Source organism: Colossoma macropomum, unplaced genomic scaffold (genome assembly GCF_904425465.1).
Source record: "Colossoma macropomum unplaced genomic scaffold, Colossoma_macropomum, whole genome shotgun sequence".
Lineage (NCBI taxonomy): Eukaryota > Metazoa > Chordata > Actinopteri > Characiformes > Serrasalmidae > Colossoma > Colossoma macropomum.
The window spans coordinates 28417616-28436200 of NW_023494798.1; the positions used below are offsets into that span (position 1 = coordinate 28417616).

The 18585-nt window shown below is 39.4% G+C and overlaps 1 protein-coding gene across 1 annotated transcript in view; it reads left to right on the forward strand.

Annotated features, from left to right (window-relative positions):
* The first annotated feature begins 1405 nt into the window (after window positions 1-1405).
* Window positions 1406-18585, forward strand: part of si:cabz01090165.1 (uncharacterized protein LOC100333421 homolog) — a 267664-nt gene continuing 250484 nt past the window's right edge. The window contains exon 1 of the mRNA XM_036584828.1: window positions 1406-1546. The gene's annotated coding sequence lies outside the window, so the exon portion shown is untranslated. The remainder of the gene's footprint in view (window positions 1547-18585) is intronic.

The following is an 18585-nucleotide window of genomic DNA, read 5'->3' on the forward strand; positions in this document are numbered from 1 at the left end:
TTGCGCTGGTACGAGTGGCTCAGATACCTCAGTATCACTGCTGGACTGAGAATAGTCCACCAATCAAAAATATACAGCCAACAGCGTCCTGTGGGCAGCGCCCTGTGGCCACTGATGAAGGACTAGATGATAGCCAACACGAACTGTGCTGCACCACATAAGCAATCATCTCTAACTTTACATCTACTAGGTGGACCAAGAAGGTAGGAGTGTCTAATAGAGTGGACAGAGAGTGGATCCAGCAGCCCTGCTGTGTCTGATCCACTCATACCAGCACAACACACACTAACACACCACCACCACCACGTCAGTGTCACTGCAGTGCTGAGTATGATTCACCGCCCAAATAGTACCTGCTCTGTGAGGGTCCATGGGGGTCCTGACTGCTGAAGAACAGGGTAAAAGGGGGCTAACAAAGTATGCAGAGAAACAGATGGACTACAGTCTGTAACTGTAGAACTACAAAGTGCACCTATATAGTAAGTGGAGCTGATAAAATGGACAATGAGTGTAGAAACAAGATGGTGGCTTTGATGTTATGGATAATCTGTGTCTATCTATCTGCAAATTAGTTTATAATGTTAAAAAATATAGTGATTCCAAAAGTATCGTTAATGCAGGATTGACAGTCATTGGGCAGATTACTAAGGTTACCTAATACTACAGTTGGTTAGTTGGTAGAATACTAACCAACTAACTAACCACAGCGCAGAAGTCGAGAAACTACCAGCCAATCCTGGTACAAGAAGGCGGCAAACTACTATCCAATCATAGCGTAGGATGTGCTAAAACTACCAGCCAATGGCTGCGCAAGGAGGCGGGCTCCTTTCCTGAACCTGGAGCAGAAGCGCTGCAGCCCCGCAGAGGAATTGTGGGTGTATTTTTTGCCAGTCTGGTCCGCGCCCTCATAGCGGCACACGGAGCGGAATCACGGCGAGTTTGGCGCGCGAGCTCATTCCCCCAGCCGGAGCTCCGTCCGCCGTCACGGAGCGAGCAGTTGACCCCACTTTTTTTTCGAGGGGGGTGTATTCAGAGGCTCATTTGATTGGGTGTGATCATGCAAAAGCCGGACGACTTTGATTCGTTTTGGGCTGAAAGTGCGGCTGACCAGCGCACGTGCGCGGATGTGTGTACGACGGACTGCGCCTTCTAGGAGCTTTCTTCCGTCTGATGAACGCGGGGTGGATTCTCGTCAAGGACGTCGTGCGTGTGCGCGCGCGTGTGTATGCATGCGTGAGTGTATGTGTGCATGTGTGAGCGCCCAGCAATGACTCAGAGCTAGCTTAGCTCGTGCCCACTTCAGCAACACACTTTTCCTTCGCCCCTCGCTTTTTTTTTTATTTTTTGACGGACGCTTCTTGTTTGTGTGCGCGCGCGTGTGTGAGAGAGAGTGTGTATGTGTGTGAGTGTGTGTGTGTGTGGATGGAAGTGCCAGACTCGGGGCTGAGAGAGCTGCTGCATGGCTCGGACAGTGCGTGCGCGCGCTCGGGACGGAACTAGCTGAAGAAGAGGAAAGTTAGCAGAAGCTCCAGTCCGGCGAGGAAAGGTAAGACATGATCGCGGTTTTCTGTCTTTCTTCCTGTTTCTTTAGTAATTTTCCCATTTCTAAAGACTTGCCAGCATCCCCAGGTGTGTGTATGTGTGTGTGGCGCGTGCCTGCTGTGTGTGTGCGCGCGCGTGATGGAGAATAATTTTGCACCCTACATATTCTTATCGACACGCTAATATTATAGCGGCGATGCAATTCAATTTCTCGTGCTTTGCCACTAACAGAGCTTGAAAGGTCAGTCTTGCCTGATACTCCGGGTATTCTGTGCTCATAACGCACAAATACACGGCGTAATGGAACATCTGTGGAAATCGCCTCTATTAATGAACGGACGTGATTTGTGAAACGATGACTGATACGTTTGTCCGCAGAATTGACCGCGTTAACCAAATGCAATGCCCTGTTTAATGTTTTATCACGCACTGTAGTTATATTGAAAGATAAATGGGCGCTGTTTCTGCACATTCTTAGTAACTAATGGGATTCAGCACCATGGACAGCTCCAAAAGCCCTATTGGCTTTTTGCTCTTGTTCCGTTGAGCAAGTGGCAGGCTGGACCTCCAAGGGATTTTGTTCCACTTTTGCCCACAGGGTATCACCTAAGCAGTGCTGCTGATACTGGAATATATGTGGAGTGGGTAATGGTCATTCATTATGCTGGACTGTTGGCATTAATAAATGTTATACCTGTAGGACAATCATTTTAATACTGGACTACACCATCTCTGAATCAATCTTTTTCATTGCCTTGTAAGCTCCCTCACTCCCGGTCTCTCTCTCTCTCTCTCTTTCTCTCTCTCTCTCTCTCTCTCTCTCTCTCTCTCTCTCTCTCTCTCTCTTTGTCAAATGTGGGCACTGTGAGGGAGGGATTTTATGTGGCCTTGACCATGAAGAGGCTTCGGTATTAAATTTATAGTGGTCAGTACCAGAAATAATAATCTAATGGTTAAATTAGTTTTACATTTTTGCATTTTCTCACATTTTTATTTATTTATTTATTTTTGATATACAATACAAAAAGAGTCTCTCTTGCATACATTATCATGCACTGGAATCAGACAAACATGATTACAGATTATGATGACATTTTGAAGGTCATGTCTGACAGAAATCTGACAGCTTTTTATGTTTGCAGTGTGCTGCAAACACCCAGCAATTAGCTGTGTTGTCAGGAGCATGACGGCCTTACTACTGAGACACTCAATACTGAGCTCGCTTGCCAAATATTGACAGACTGGCACATGAAGACAAACCAGGGGGGGCTACATTTGTTAGAGCACAGCATGAACTATAACACACATTAGTCTTTTGTGTTCTCGGGCTTGGATGCTTAAGATGTTTTGAGGTGATGTTGGCTAGATTTGTGCCACACCCAGTCAGTGCCAGTGGCAGTGTGCAGACATTCTTATCAGTTGGCGTTTTTTTGACTGCACATTCAAAAACTGACCAAAATGGACCGAATAGAACTTACAGTTCTAGTTCTACTTCATTGTCCACAGCTAGATCTATCATAATAACCTCAATGAATGATTTCACTGTCTTTTTGGTCATTTTGGGCCACCAAAAAGTGTCTGCTTTGGCTAGTCAGCTGGCTTACTTGAAAGATATTGTTAACTTATTGGACTAATTGCACTAATATGAAATGATAATGATAAAATCATGGTTCTTCAATGGTTCTTTAGTAAAGAAAATGGTTCTATGTAGAACCATGAACACTCTCAGAACACTTTGCTTGATTAAAGGGTTCTTTGCATGGTAAAATGGTTCTTCAGATTGATGCAGAATATGCTGTAGATGGACATATAGAACGTTTTTGAAAAGGGTTTTATATAGCACTGAAATGGTTCTTCTATTGTTGTCATGTCAAGCTTGTAACAATAGAAGAACCCTTTTTGGTGCTATATAAAGTCCTCAGTGACAGTTTAGTACCCTTTCTAAGAGTGTAGTGTACTGTCTGGTGTACTCACTGGTCATGCAATAGTACTTGGACACATTATCCTCACTTGGAACTGTAATAAAGAATTAGCTACTTTATTGGCTTCAGCTGCAAGTGTTAACAAAGACATAGGAGAACACCCCTGAGTACCATAAGGTTCTTTGCTACAAGTATTCAGCAGATACTAAACATCATAAAATTTGAACCTTATGTACTGGAGTGATGGCCAGTGGAAAAAGCTCAGCTCCAGTTTTGTGGTGTCAAAGGTTCCTCTGTATATGAATGTATAGGAGAGACTTAACTAGTTCATCACATCCTTGCCGGATTTCCCATGCCATTGTGCTCAACAACTGCTCTGTGTATGTGTGCCTTTGAGCAGAAGATTATGTGTGGATTTCTGCTGAAGGTAAGCATTTTTTGAAGCAGCCGTCAGATATTCCTCTCTCTCTCTCTGCCCCTAAAGCCAGCATCTGGCTTCTTTCTCTCTCTCCTTCACATGAAAACTAGGCCTTCTTCATCTCCCAGTCTCCTGATTTCTCTCTCTCTCCCACACACAGCATGGAAAGTCCCTCAGCATGACTCGTCCCCTCTGTCAGCACACTGGGAATTAGAAAGTGGGAGTCTATTACCGGGCATGGGGTGACCGCGAGGCATGCACAATACTCCTCTGCCTCTGTTTCTCACGAAAACACCATAAACACCGCCGTGTTGGCCCAGTGCAGCCACCCGTGCCCATGTCCTGCTGAGAGCTGATAATGCATTGTCCCTGTTGTAACAAAAGCTCATACCTACAAAATGGTAACTTTATAGGAGAAGGAAGAAAAATTCTTATCCCCTCAAACCTTCCATCCATAAGATCCAAATGTGGGTCCACACTTCAATTCCTTACTCTCATTACAGCATAACTTGCATATTACTTCTGTAGTAGTTAAAGAATAATCCATAAATGTTACTGAATCTAAAGACTAATAAATGAAAAATAAGATTAGAGTACAAGGGCCTAACCATAATGCAGTGTAAATAATAATATTGTAATAACATGGTAATAACATGTTAATGCATTCAATTGTTACCAGATTTTTTTTTTTCTTTTTTTTTTTGTGTGTTGTCAATGGCTTTTCTTGTTTTGACCATGTCCATAATAGTGCAGGCTGAAGCCCTGATGCTCACAAGCTGCTGCTGCATCTCTGTGACTGTGGCACTCTCATTCAAATACAGCTATTAAAGGGGAAATTCAACTGATAGCCCTCTTGGTGAAGGTTATTACCTATGGAAACCATGTGATTTTCACTGTCAGTTTGTGTGAGGTACACAAATAATGTTTTTTGAAAATAATGTCATTCAATTATTCATGTTGATAAATCCATTATAATCAAGTGTGTGTTCTTCACTCATATAACTAAAGCAAAATGCAGTGCTTTTTATATTGGAAAATCCTTTTGTAGGGCTAAATTTGTATGACTAAATAGGATGAATGTGATTAATCACAATTAACTCCACAAAATAATACAATTAAATATTTTAAATATTTTATTTGACAGCCTTTATGTTAATAATACAAGTTTTTCTTTCAAGTAATGAATGTCTATGAATTGTCCCCCTGAAGTATTTCTAGCTATCAGATGGAGTACAAAAAATAAACAAATAAAAATAAACGATGTACAGTTTTGATGTGACATTGATAATATTGATGACAGTACAGACATAAGACGAAAGTTGAGGTTGGATTGTAATGACTCTCACTTGATTAATACCATTTTGCAGGGTTTCAGCTTGTACCTCAGTTAGAACCTTTTGTGGATGTTGGGGTTGAAGAAACATTTTCTGTTTTTGATTGGTAGAAACATTTCTTAGTGGTTGCAAAGATTATTCCAGACACTAAGTGGAAGCCCATGCCATAATATTAGCAGCAAAAGCAGCATTATTACAGCTAACAGACGTTTAGTTGTATTTATTTATTATTTTTTTTATTTATATTGAAGGTATCTCCCAGTAGGTGAAATGTGGATTAACCTCTTTAAATGCCATGCTTCCTACAAGGCTTATTATTCAGTAATTACATGGACTACAATATAAGCTTGCATTATTATTAAGTTATAACATATCCTTATTTAGCAAACCTGTGTTGCAGAAGTTTGGACCAGATGTAGAACTTTTTAGACCCCTCTTTCTCATCAGAACCAGGACCAGGAGGCCAGGCTAGCATCTGTTGCATTGGCCTTTTTTATTATTGTGAGCATGGTTCACAGACGCCAAGTTGACCTGCTCGACATAGAAAATGACTGTGTTTGTATAGGCTGCCTCAGGCACATTGTTGCCTGGACCATTGCCAAATGTCCTTAACCTATACATAGGAAGCCAAGAATAACTGTTCACAGTATCCTCCCATTGTCCTCCCAGGTACAGCTCACATAAAACATACATAGATCACATATATATATTATAACACATAAAACTGAACATAATGTAACACATAAAACACATAATACAGCAGGTCCTTCACTGCTGACAGGCCCTGACCACTGAAGGGCTTAAATGAGTGTGTGATTATTTGCCCCAAGCCCCATGAAGAACCCTATTAGACAGTGGTTCTCTACCACACTGCTGGGAATCCTTTGTACATTGTGTTTTTCCTACACCTGATTCAACTCATCAGGTCATGATCAATCTCATCATGAGTTGAATCAGGTGTGCCAGAGTAGGAATAAACATAAAACGATGCAGTGCATGGGGTCCCGCTTTGGATTTGGATTGAAAACCACTGTTGTAAGTTTTTGTTTGTTTGGTTTTGAAGAGCCTATAATCAGAAATCTCAACACTCCAGACACACCTGCCCCTACTTCTCCCTGAAGGATTGTACACACAGAAAAGAAGCCACGAGTCAAGAAATGTTTCGCAATAATGTGCAGGTTTTTGATCCGTACTGTCATCATAGTCAATATATCCACACTTTCTTTGCCCAGTAAACAAATAAATAGAACCAAATTCAAAACTGCAGAGTCTCAGGGGTGGTGCAGTCATCTAAGTATTGGCCCTATCATCAGGAGATCACTAGTTCGATCTCTGGGGATGCTACAGCCATCTGTGGTCGGGGGTCCAAGAGTGCACAATTGGTCTCACTCTCTCTGAGTGGGTAGGATGGCCCCACCCCTTCCCCTATCACTCAATGTGTTGCTAGTCAGCACAGGCATCTGTTCGGTGACATAACAGACCTGCCGTTGCATAAGCAGCGTTTCAAAAAGATGTGGTGGTATCGTGTGATTGGGGTAGTCCTAACTGGTGCACTGTAAACCCGCATTTTGTTTTAACTCAAATAAATTAAGTCAGTTGTACATAAAACTCAGTATATCCCACACATTGCTCAACTACTTTAATTAAAGGGAACGTTTTTGATGATTTTGTACATCCAGATGACATTTTTGAGCTGAATTAACTTTTTGCTATTTAGTTTAGTCTGTTGCTATGGCAACTTTGAAACCCCATATTCAAAAAATGACAACATTTCTGTTGGTTGAAACTGAGTTGGTTGAAAATGTGTGAAACTGAGTGAAGCTAAGTAAGCTGTGAAATACAGTTGCATGTTTGTTTTGTTAACATGATTTTATTAAATAAAATGTATTGAAATGAATTTCTTTCCCATTGGCTCCCGGCTCCATCTATTTGCATACTGAGTGTTTCTTTCCCTTTGTTTTACTCACCGTCAGTGAGCTTTCGATCCACCCATGCTGCCTTTCCTCAGGCAAATGTTATTTATATATGCTTTACTCAGCTGCCTGATATTGTGTTGCTGGCTAAGAGTGAAGGTTATCATTCTCTTTGCTAATGAGTGGGCATTTGTGTCAGTGACCATGTTCACAGTAAAAGGTTAACCCTTTGGTGTTCGGTAAAGTGATTAATATCACTTAAATAGAAAACATTCCTCAATTGCCTAATGAAACATATAATTAAGTTGCAATTTCAAGACATTAAATTAAAATAATTAGAATTTACGAGATGCGCAAATGTATGTTTATGTTAGGCTAACTCAAAAATTATCGTTACTCTAACTCAAGTTTTCATTACACATTACTTAATTTTTTTAAGGCAACCGGTTTCCTCAAATTTTTTAAGTAAGTTCAACTTATCCGGGCCTACAGTGTGGGTGTATTTGGATATGACTAAATTGGGGAGAAAATTGGGGCAAGATCCCCCCCGCCCCCAAAAAACTGCACATCCATGACTGGAACCTACGGATTATCTGGGTTTCTCATCTAAGTCACAGTAATTATAATAAATGAGGTCTCATTTAACAAACAGCACCGTCAAGTTCATTGAAAAAGTATGTCTACCTGTAGGATAATGGAGTAAACTGAGATGGCAGTTGGAGTTGAGTGTTTTAAACTATTTGACTAGCTGACCAGCTGATGTGCTCTAGCAGGTAGAAATGTACAACTTGGGTTACCTGCTTTCTACAACATAATTCTGCCTAAGCATAACATGGCCTAGTCGAAAGAGAAATGATGTTGAAAATCATAATATCGGAAAGGTTATTGTGTAAATTTTCTAAAGACTTTGTCCATCAGTCCATAGGCAGAAAGATGCAAATGGAAGAAATTCAACATTATCACCAGTGCGAGGGCAAGCTGTAGAGATCTCAAACATATGACAAAGAACCCTACGATGACAGCTAAAGATCCGCAGGCATGTTTTGCAGTTCACAATGTCTGTGTTCATGAGTCTGCCATAAATAAATATTGAATAAGCTTGGTGTTCATGGGAGGTTGCCACAGAGGTTACCAGTTTGAGACTGCTTTGCTGCCTCAAGGCCAGGATGGCTTGCAATCATTCCTTTACTGTATAAAGAAATTCTTCAGAAAAACATCAGGGAGTCTGTCTGCAATCCAAAACTTAATATGATAATTATGCAAAAAGGTCCCGACCTCAATCACTTTGAAATGCTATAAAAAAACAGATGTCCCAAAAATGTGCTCGAACTGATGCAGTTTTGTATGGATAAATTGGCCAAAATACTTCATGACAGCAGGTACAGAAAACACTTATACAAATTCAAAACATTCAACTTCTCCCAACTGTCTACATATTCTGTATGTTTTTGCTTGTTTTACACACCCAGTTGGTCAAGGTTAAACTGAGTTACTTTACTAAGTAAATTAACAAACTGATTTCAAGTTAAGTCTGGAAATGCTTAAATTCTATGTTCTGAAATAAATAAACTTCCTACAACTTTTCTTTACAACGTTGAAGTAAAGAATGCTATTACCGTTTACCGCGCAGCCAAAAAGACCAAAACTGCTTGGCAAGTTCGCTTTCGTGGTACATCATTGAGTGCTTATGATTGGTGGCTTGATTTATTATTGGTCTGCTTTATTTAGTATTTCTGAATTTACTAGAACTGCTTGTCCAGTACCAGTCCAGTATTTTCACATCCAAGCTTTTAGTGAAATTTTGTTGCTATTTTGGACCATTTTAACAGAGTTGACCTGCTGTGCTGGCCTTTGCAACTTAATAGCCTTCATGTTTTGAGATGTTGATGGAACTACAATGAGATGCAAAAGTCACTAACACTAAAAGACTAACCTTTCATTTATTCCATTTCCAGTCAAAACATCCATTATATTTATTTTCAAATTGATTTCAGCTTTCTTTCTTTTCAGGAGTCTTGCTTTCAGATTTTCAGAGAAATTTGCAGAAATATTTGTCCACATATCCAAAGTTCAGTCTTAGATGTTGGTTGCATTTCCGCTTAATCCCAAATATAAATTTAGACTCATCAGTCCATAAAAATGACTTCACACCAGAGATGTCTGGTTTCAGTGTTGTTGTTTACAGTGTGTCTGTTAAATATATTTTACTTATGCTGCAAAATTAACAATGTATCATTTCTTGGCAACTTTGACAGGAAAATAAATTAATGAAAGGGTCTCAGACTTTTGCACAGTTCTGTAGTTTATCATTCAAAGTTAGCTAAAGTGAGTTGTCTATAAACAGACAACTTCTACCTGTGTTGTTGGAGTTGGGTGATGATATTGTGCTGCATAATTAATGGCTTTGGAAGTTGCACTTGTACCATATGAGGCTGGCTTTCAGCAGGATTTCACAGGTAATTTAGTCAATACATCACATGCATGTCTCAGCTCATTTGATGCAGACGGGGGAATAGACTTTCAGCAGAGTGAGACATGTACTAATCAGCTTTGCAGGTATTAGATCCTCATTCAGAGACAGAAATGTCAGTCTTTGTCCTCATATTAGTCCATCTCCTACCCTGAAACATCTCTTACCTTCTTCAGGCCTTCTCTCTTTGCTTGTAGGGCTCGAGCGATATGAACATTTTGTGACCAAAAGTGATTTTGCAGAGCTAAACATTCAGACAACTGATAACATTGGCATAATTTGATTTGGTCAAAAATCAGACTAGTAAACCTCATGTTGTAAATGCAAAAGTATTTTTTTCTTTTGATTTTTCCAAACTTCTGCATGAATAAATGGTTAAAATGAAATTATTCAGAGTGGTTTGATGTGAAATGTCCGGTTCTGTTCTGTACACAAAATTGCAAAATAGTTATGAATACTCTGCCTGATGCCTAAGACATCATTATACAATAAATTTGAGATAAAGATTTTGACTTAAAATATATTCTTTTCTTTAACCTGTTCATGACAGAGAGGCACATGCAGGACGTTCTAAAGCAAAGAAATCACATTTTTCTTTTTTTGTTTGTTTTACTATCATCAACATTACATATAACAACTAAGAAAGCATGTATATGTTCGCTGCTTATTTTAGATAGTAAATAAGATGGTATACTTGTATACCATCACTATCAATAAAGAAAAGCAAAAACTTTTCTCTACAATTTAACATTTCACATCAAACTAGCCTAATTGACTTTGTTTTAATCTGAATGAGTCAGTGGACCTACAACTACACTCTTAAAATGATGGTTCTTCAAGGGTTCTTTATTAAAGAAAATGGTTCTATATAGAACCACAAACACTCAGAGAACCCTTTGCATGATTAAAGGGTTCTCTGCATTTTAAAAGGGTTGTATAGACTGATGGAGATTGTACTATAGGGTTCTTTGTAGAACCTTTTTGAAAAGGGTTCTATATAGCACCAAAAATTATTATTATATTGTTTCCATGTCTTGCAACCTTTTTTGGTGCTATGTTGAACCCTTTTCTATGGTTCTGTAGAACCATCTACAGCACATTCTCCATCAACCCGAAGAACCATTTAATGATGCAAAGAACCCTTTAATCATGCAAAGGGTTCTTTGAGTGTTCATATAAAACCATTTTCTGTACTAAAGAACCCTTGAAGAACTATATTTTTTAAGCGTGGAGTAGATTGAAAATGATCGAAGCTTTAACCATCCCTTTTGTGACAAAATAGTTTGAGATGTACGGGAATAGATAAATTACCATAGAACACTGTCATTATAATCAAGTAATTAATTTATCATATATTTATATATATATACATAAAGAATTAATTATTTGGTTATAATGACAATGTTATAAACACGTTTCACTGTGTTTTATAGCTGGGTTCTCTGAGAAGCCAGTCAGATGATTTTCTGTCATTTGTAGTGAACTGTTTATTAGCAGTTCTCAAAAAACTAGAAAATGCCATTAAATATCAGCCAGATAAACAGTCATTGTTATTTATTTATTTATTTATTTAAAAGAGGGTCTGGGATCTGCAGGACCCCAAACATAAACATAACTTGAGGGTTAAACAGTCTTTTACTGACTAAAATGATCATGAGCTGATATATGGGTTGGGCTTTATCCGCCTCCCCTTTCCTCTCCTTTCCTCTCTTCACATCTGATCTCTGCTGTCCTCATCTCCTCTCTGCCCTCCACCTACATCTTGTCTAATGTGCTCTCTTGACCTTTTTCACTGCTCTTTTTTCTTCCACTTATTTATGCCCTCTTCTTTCCTCTTAGTTCCATGTTCCATCTCTCTCTCTCTCTCTCTCTCTCTCTCTCTCTCTCTCTCTCTCTTTCATGGCTTTTACTCAGTCACTCACTCTAATTTCCATACATCAGCAATGTAAACACTTCGCTCCGAGCGCATGCTTCGGAGGGCCTTCATGCTGGGCGTTTTTTTGTGCTTGGAGAATCTGAATGGCTAACGGCTAATGGCCATGGATGGAACCCCATACTGTTCCTAATGCCAGTGGGCCACAAGGCATGGCGGTGTGAAGAATGGCAGGCTTTGAATGACTCCTCAGCTAAACGCCAGCCAATTATCTCAATCACTGTTGTGTGAACAGTAGGGAGGGTTGTTTGTTGGCAGGACGTTAAAAATAGACCCGTCTCGAGCATGAGACATAACTGCGGACCGGGTTTGTAATTGGTTGTGTGTTTGATACCCCCGCTTCACGCCGGTGTATTTGAACGCGGAGGATTCCTTAGAAGAGCTTGAACTTAAAAGCAGCAAAGAACAATACAGCGATCACACGGAGGCGGAGGTTAAGGAACGAATGTGTTTTTTGTTTTCATTGTTTTATGCCCTCTCTGTGGTTAAACTGTTCATAACTCTTGCACTCACAGTAGTTTGGAATATGTCAACAATACATTGCAATATATTCATTTTTTATGTTCCATACAGTAAAATAAGGACAAATAAATGGAATTAGAGCTTGAGACGTTCGTCCAAACCCAGCTGGACCAAACTGCTCATGTTGGATTTGGTCAAATTTGAACCAGATTTTTCAAAAATGTGTTGGGTTGAATCAGTTTTCACATCCAGGTTCTCCCAGCAATTCCCTCTGCATTAGTTTTACTTTTTACTAGATTCTTAATTCATTTTATGCAGTTTATGTTTAATAGCAGACAAACTCACCAACTCATTTATTTACAGTGGTGGTGAGAACCAGACTGTGTAGACACAATGTCTATAACACTAAAAATATAGTCATTTTACTATTATACATTTATTCATAACCACTTTGTGTAATACAATGTGATGTAGCTTTTAGAGGCATTAAACTCTTTGGATGTCTGGTTCCTATCACCACCACTTTAAACAGCTCTGACTCAGAAAGTTTCTCTAGAATAGAGCATTTTGCCTCAAACCACATCAAACCACTCTGACTTTGTTTTATGCAACCATTTAATTATACAGACTTTTTTTGAATATACTGGAATTCCCCTTTAAAACAGTTTTAATCAGATATGCTGAAATCACCCACACATGTTGTTGATGGAATTTATTAGCTCCATGAGGCCCACGCTTGTAAGAAAATGGTTGCATGGGAAATAAACAGCAAATCGATTCAGGAGAGGATAGTTTAGTGCAGCCAAATGGAAATTTCATTTGTTTGTAAAGTAGTTGTTATATGTTCAATATTCTATATGTAAGATGTCTTATCATGTAAAGAAATGGACTTTAACGAATGGCCAGGTGAAGGTTAACCTCTAGATATATAAGCAGTATGAAAGGTTTATCCAGACTAAATTGTTATGGAGGTTGTTAAAAGCCATTACTTGATAAACAAATTAATTACATTTAAACTTAATTTTGGAAAGTTGATTATTTTGACAGTCTGGCTTGGGTCTGGTCAGGTTAAGAGAGTTTTGCTGGTCTCAGGTCAGGTTCGCCCTCCAAACAAGATGCTATCTTTGAGACTGGTCAGACTCAAAGATAAACTTCTCATGCTGTATTCAGGTTGCAACCAAAGCTTCAGACTAGATTAAAGCTCTACAGGGGATGCATGCACTTGTCAGGCCTCAAAGACTGCAGCATCCGCTTTTTAAAAAATAATGATGGAACTTAATGCACTGTAGTTTGAGTACTGGGTTTAGGAGTCATTCAGAGGTCATCTTGGATTAATATTATGTGGCTGCTTATGATGTGGTGTCATGTCTGCAATGTTACCTGTATAAAATGATCAAAAAACATTAGCAGACCCATGTGCAACATGTAACTCATTAATTGTGGAAAACTCTTCAAATTGCACAAAGATTTCAGGGATGTACATGGGAAAACAAATATGCATAGATTCACATGGGGATACAGGGCTAAATGTCGAGGGGGTTTGTTGACCCACTGCAGGAGATTCATTTTTTCTTCTGTTTATACCACAAAATGAAATTTTGAATACTGTTGTTTTATATTATTAATTAGAGGGTCGAGGTGTCATGTTTGTGCCCTTTTTCTCAACTATGAAGGTCAGTAGCCAACCCTTTAGCATAGTAGCCCTTGTGTGTGGTTAGTTGTGACACTCATGATCTAAATGGTTGTCACGTGTCATTGGTGGTTTTTGGAGGACAGTAATTTTTTCTGCTGTTAAACTCGTTGTTTATGCATAAATGTGAATTTTCTGTGATCTTGAGCAAATCAGTTTTACCCTATAACTGACCAGGGCACACAGACACGCCCAAAATGTTATTATATACTTCTATAACCTAAGAATAGCTCAACGAGTTGGCATTGAAGTCACTGTAGGCTACTGAATAATAAGCCTTAGTATGTATTAAGCCTGGGAGTTTAAGGGTTAACTGATAAATTAGATCTTAATTTCACATTTCTTTGCTTTTTGATGAGAAATATAACTCATAGTATACTTTAATATGATGGGAAGGTTTAACATAAAGTATGGCAGTTGTATGAGGTATGAACCCATGGGGTTGGTTGTCATGTATGTATGTATTTAAAACATAAAATGCATGTATTCAAAACATAACATGTCGCCATATGAATAAAACATCTGCATGATGTGTCAGTGATCTCATGCAGGCAATTCTGAGTTTTCTGGGAACCAGAGTGAAAGATGTGGCAACACACCCAATGTTCCCCTGCCGTTAATGCAGAAGCAGAGACAGAAAGCACGTGACCAGAAAGCATTCATGTTCACCTTGCAGGTAGTGAACAGTGTGGTTCCACGTTTTCTGCAATGAGTATGTCACCTTATAAATTTAGAAACCAAGCTCTCACTGTTTTTGGCTACACCTGAATAGCTCTAAATTTCCATCACTCTGAAATGTTCCTCTTTCGGCTGTAGGCAAATGCTCACTGGTGTATATAGACTGGCGTGCATTAGTGGATGTGTCTGAATCGGTGGCCCAAAATAATAAAGTGCAGCTGAGAGTCAGAGCAAGTCAAGTTTGCACCAGTTGGTTAAGCTGGAGTTGATTGAGTATACGTTGGATGATTGCTAAGCAGAGATGCTTTTGATGTTAAGGTAGAATGCCGCATTCTACGGTGAGTAGCTGACTAGTCTGTAGCTGGGTGATGGACAGGTCTATTTGGAGAGACTGTACATCCATCCCCTCGTGCCACTCTGTAGTCCATCATGGTGACATCTGGTAGCAGCTCGTGAAGTAGTCTTGCATAGCCAGATGCCGTCTTTTCGGGTTTGTACTCTTCCAGTGTCTGGAATTTTTATCTCTGTTTGGCGGGTATCATGCAGTCCAACTGCTTTATGTAAATTTTACAAATTCTGCCAATTTCATTGGACCAAATGCTTATCAAAAGACTTCCTTCCACTTCAGAAAGACCACTTTCTGAAAATCAACAAAAAGCGATCTCTGTGTGGATGTAAGAGCATCTTTGCTGGGCACAACACAAAGAGTTACAGGCTTATGAATGTGAAATGCTGTTTGATAGTCAGCGCATTCAGAACCACTTACCTACAGAAAACAGCCCAAGTTTTCCAGGTTATTAGGGAGACCTTGAATGCAGGCCAGCAAAATGATAAATGAAGCTACACCTCAAAGCATCATGGTATTATGCAACTATAATTAGCGATGCTAGTCACCATGTAGTCCATTTATTAAATATCATACGTAAGTAAATGGACATGCTTGCTGGAAGGACAAAAAAAGCCTCTACAAAGTGCACTGGATGAACACCATCATTCTTGCTGTGGACTTATGAATGTTGTTTACAGGTGAAGATGCGTATGTAAATGCCACTTTACCATATGTTTCCCCCTTGAGCGCCATTATTTTCTGCATGAATCATCATCAAGCACATGTGTAATATGCACTTTTTTTTTATGATGCTTCTTAGTTGAAGATGAATCAACCAATTTTTATGCAGCATTTAGAGTTTGTATTGCAGAAACGTCCTATCTTTAGTCCTTAGTGAAGATCTGGCAAGAACAAGATAAGATTTTTCACAAATTCGTATTATAGAAGCAGATCCTATCTTATTTTAGGATCTTAATTTACAGTCTTACAACAGTTAGGAAATGCTAAAATTACTTAATAGAGGTATTGTCTGTCACTATCCCCCCCCCCACTTCCCCCTCGCCCTCTCTTTCCCTGAGCTGAGCGGCTACCTGTCCTAAGAGGGTCTGACCTGAGATGCGGCCGGCGCACTGCACAGTGGTGTTAAACTGTATCCACTTATACTGTTTTGTGTCTGTCCTCTTATCCGGTGTCGACCGGAGGAGGATGGGTGCCCCTTTTGAGTCTGGTTCCTCTCAAGGTTTCTTCCTCCTGTTGAGGGAGTTTTTCCTTGCCGCTGTCGCCAAGGCTTGCTCACTGGGGGCCTGGACCCAGATTCTTTGTAAAGCTGCTTTGTGACAACATCTGTTGTAAAAGGTGCTATATAAATAAATTTGACTTGACTTGACTTGACTAAGCAAGCAATAATACATGCACAGCTAAACACCTAATCAAAATAACATAAACAAAATGGAAGTTACAGTTACCTAGACAGCTACCAATGTGGAAATTTTGGGGACCTCAATTGAAAAGTTAAGCATGTTGACTGTGCCTCCTCAGTGGTTTCAGTTTTTATTTCTAAGGCCAAGGCAACCTGCTTTCCCAGTGCGCAGATGCTATTTCTCTTAGTAAACAGCCAGTTGTTTAATAAACAGCCCTCTGTCTTTACTGTTGCTGCAAAATTTTATTTGATGAGTTTTGCATTTACATGTAATTATTATTCTATTTCTTATCTGATTATTCAAATGGTCACGTTAACAGCATACTCTGATTTCTTAGATTGGAGTAAGGTCTAGAAATCCGATCAAGAAATCCAATAAAGAGAGCTGGATTTTTGCTCAGTAATCAGATTTCTCAGTGCATGTGAACTCTTACTCTGATTTCTTTCGGATTTCTCAGTCTGTGCGTGTGCAAAAACAGACTGCAGTTCCGGAAATAAGCAAGCAAAGTAGCTGTGAGATGGAAGCAAAACACTTATGGAGCGATGCTGAAACCAACTGCATGCTTGATGAAATTAAGGATTTAAATATTCTTTATATTCTAGATGATGTCTGTTCATATTTTCAGGTAAAGTGGTGCAAAGTTTTTTTTTTGTTTTTTTTTTAATCTACAGCATATCTGGACACATGTGGACAGGCCCAAACAGAAAAGATTTCAGAGTTTGGATGTTTCTGTAATGGCCCCTCCTCCATATTAAACACCTCAGCCTGAGAATAGCTTCCTGCCAGCTGTTGTGTATTGACAGTCTCCTGGAAGTGTTGCTGTTAATAGGCAATTAATCTTGTCATCCCTTTCGATGACCTCACTTCCTGTCTCAGCAAGAGAGCATGGCTGCTGCCTGAAATCACTCTTTACTCAGCGCTAACTTTTTCCTCATCTCCTTCAACTCTGACCCAAACACCACATGAAGCCTCTGTTTCTGGAGCTCTTGCCAAATACCACTGTCAATCTCTCTCTCTCTCTCTCTCTCTCTCTCTCTCTCTGTCCTTTTTTCTCACTCTTTCATTTCTCACATTCCTCTGTCATCTCTCTATCCCACTCTGAACTCTCTCTCTCTTTTTGTCTCTGTTGTGATATCCTCCAGAGATGCCCTCTCAAATATGACTCATAGTCACACATTCATATTCTTGCTTAACCATATCATACCTAACGTCATCAAAGATGCTTTCAGAGACCAGGACTGGGTTGCACCAGGTTTGCGTAAGTTTATACTTAAGTCCTTAGTTACACTAGTTAGTTTCAAACTATCCTTTAACTAAATTTGGTTGCACCGCAAATCCAAATCGCGTTCTGACTAGTAACAACCGACTAATGTGAACGTCGCTGTAACATGACGATAACATGTTCAGTAAACCTGCTGCCATGGAAACGCAGCAGCAGTTGGCTCTGACTTTTTCAATGGAAAAAATATCCAGCATGGAAGAGAATGACGTGTACAAGTTACACTGATTATAACTTTAATATTCTTTAATATTTCCCTGAGAAAATCAAATATGCAGCTTTTTCAACAACGATTTCTGGATAACCAACACAACAACAGCCTCAGTTTAGCCATTTGTGCTGCTGAGTCTCATTGAGCTGGAGCTGTGAGTGTTTAGCTTTATGCTCAGAGTTTAAACCAGGGCGATGATTAGAGCTGTAAGTAAAATCACAGCATAGCATTTAGAGTTTTAAGCTTAGTTAACCAAAAATGTTTTTAGTCTTTTTTGTGCTTTCTACATGGTTTTTGACGGTTTCCCCAAAACATTATTTAGTAACTACTAAGCCCAACATTAAAACTAGTTTGTGTGGTGCAACTCAGTCTGATTTAGTAATGCACAAACCTGAACTTAGTAAACACTTATGTTACAACTAGCCTACGTTTGAACTAACGCACAGCTGGTGCAACTGGCCACTGGTGTACGTATGAGCGCTGGGGCAAAATGTGCCTGATATGAGCTTCGCTGTGCTCTCACAATGTTTACCATGGGTTCTACTGGAAGTAGCTCCACCTACTGCACACTCATTTAAAATAAATGAAATAATGGAGGCATCAACTACCTCAAGACAACACAGTAAATAAAAGTTCAGTGATGAAGAGATAGTGATGAGTAACATGGAATCCAGCCACATGATCCTGAAAGTTTAAACAGTGTTATTCTGTTTTTAGAACCTGTCCCATTAACCCATTAAAATCGGCCTCCGGAGAAGCAGGTGTGTGTGCATGTCTTCGTTGGTCGTAGGAAAATGAATCAGGCTGTGTTTCCTATCACTGTATGTTGCCTTTATTGTTGGATGCACTGTGCTAGTTTCTAGGTGAGTGTGGGAACATATATAGAACTCATATTGCTCATTCATATTACTATGGAAACGCTTATTAATCTGTTCAATAAAATTAGCATTAAAAACCAAATGAAGCATATCACTGTTGTCAGAA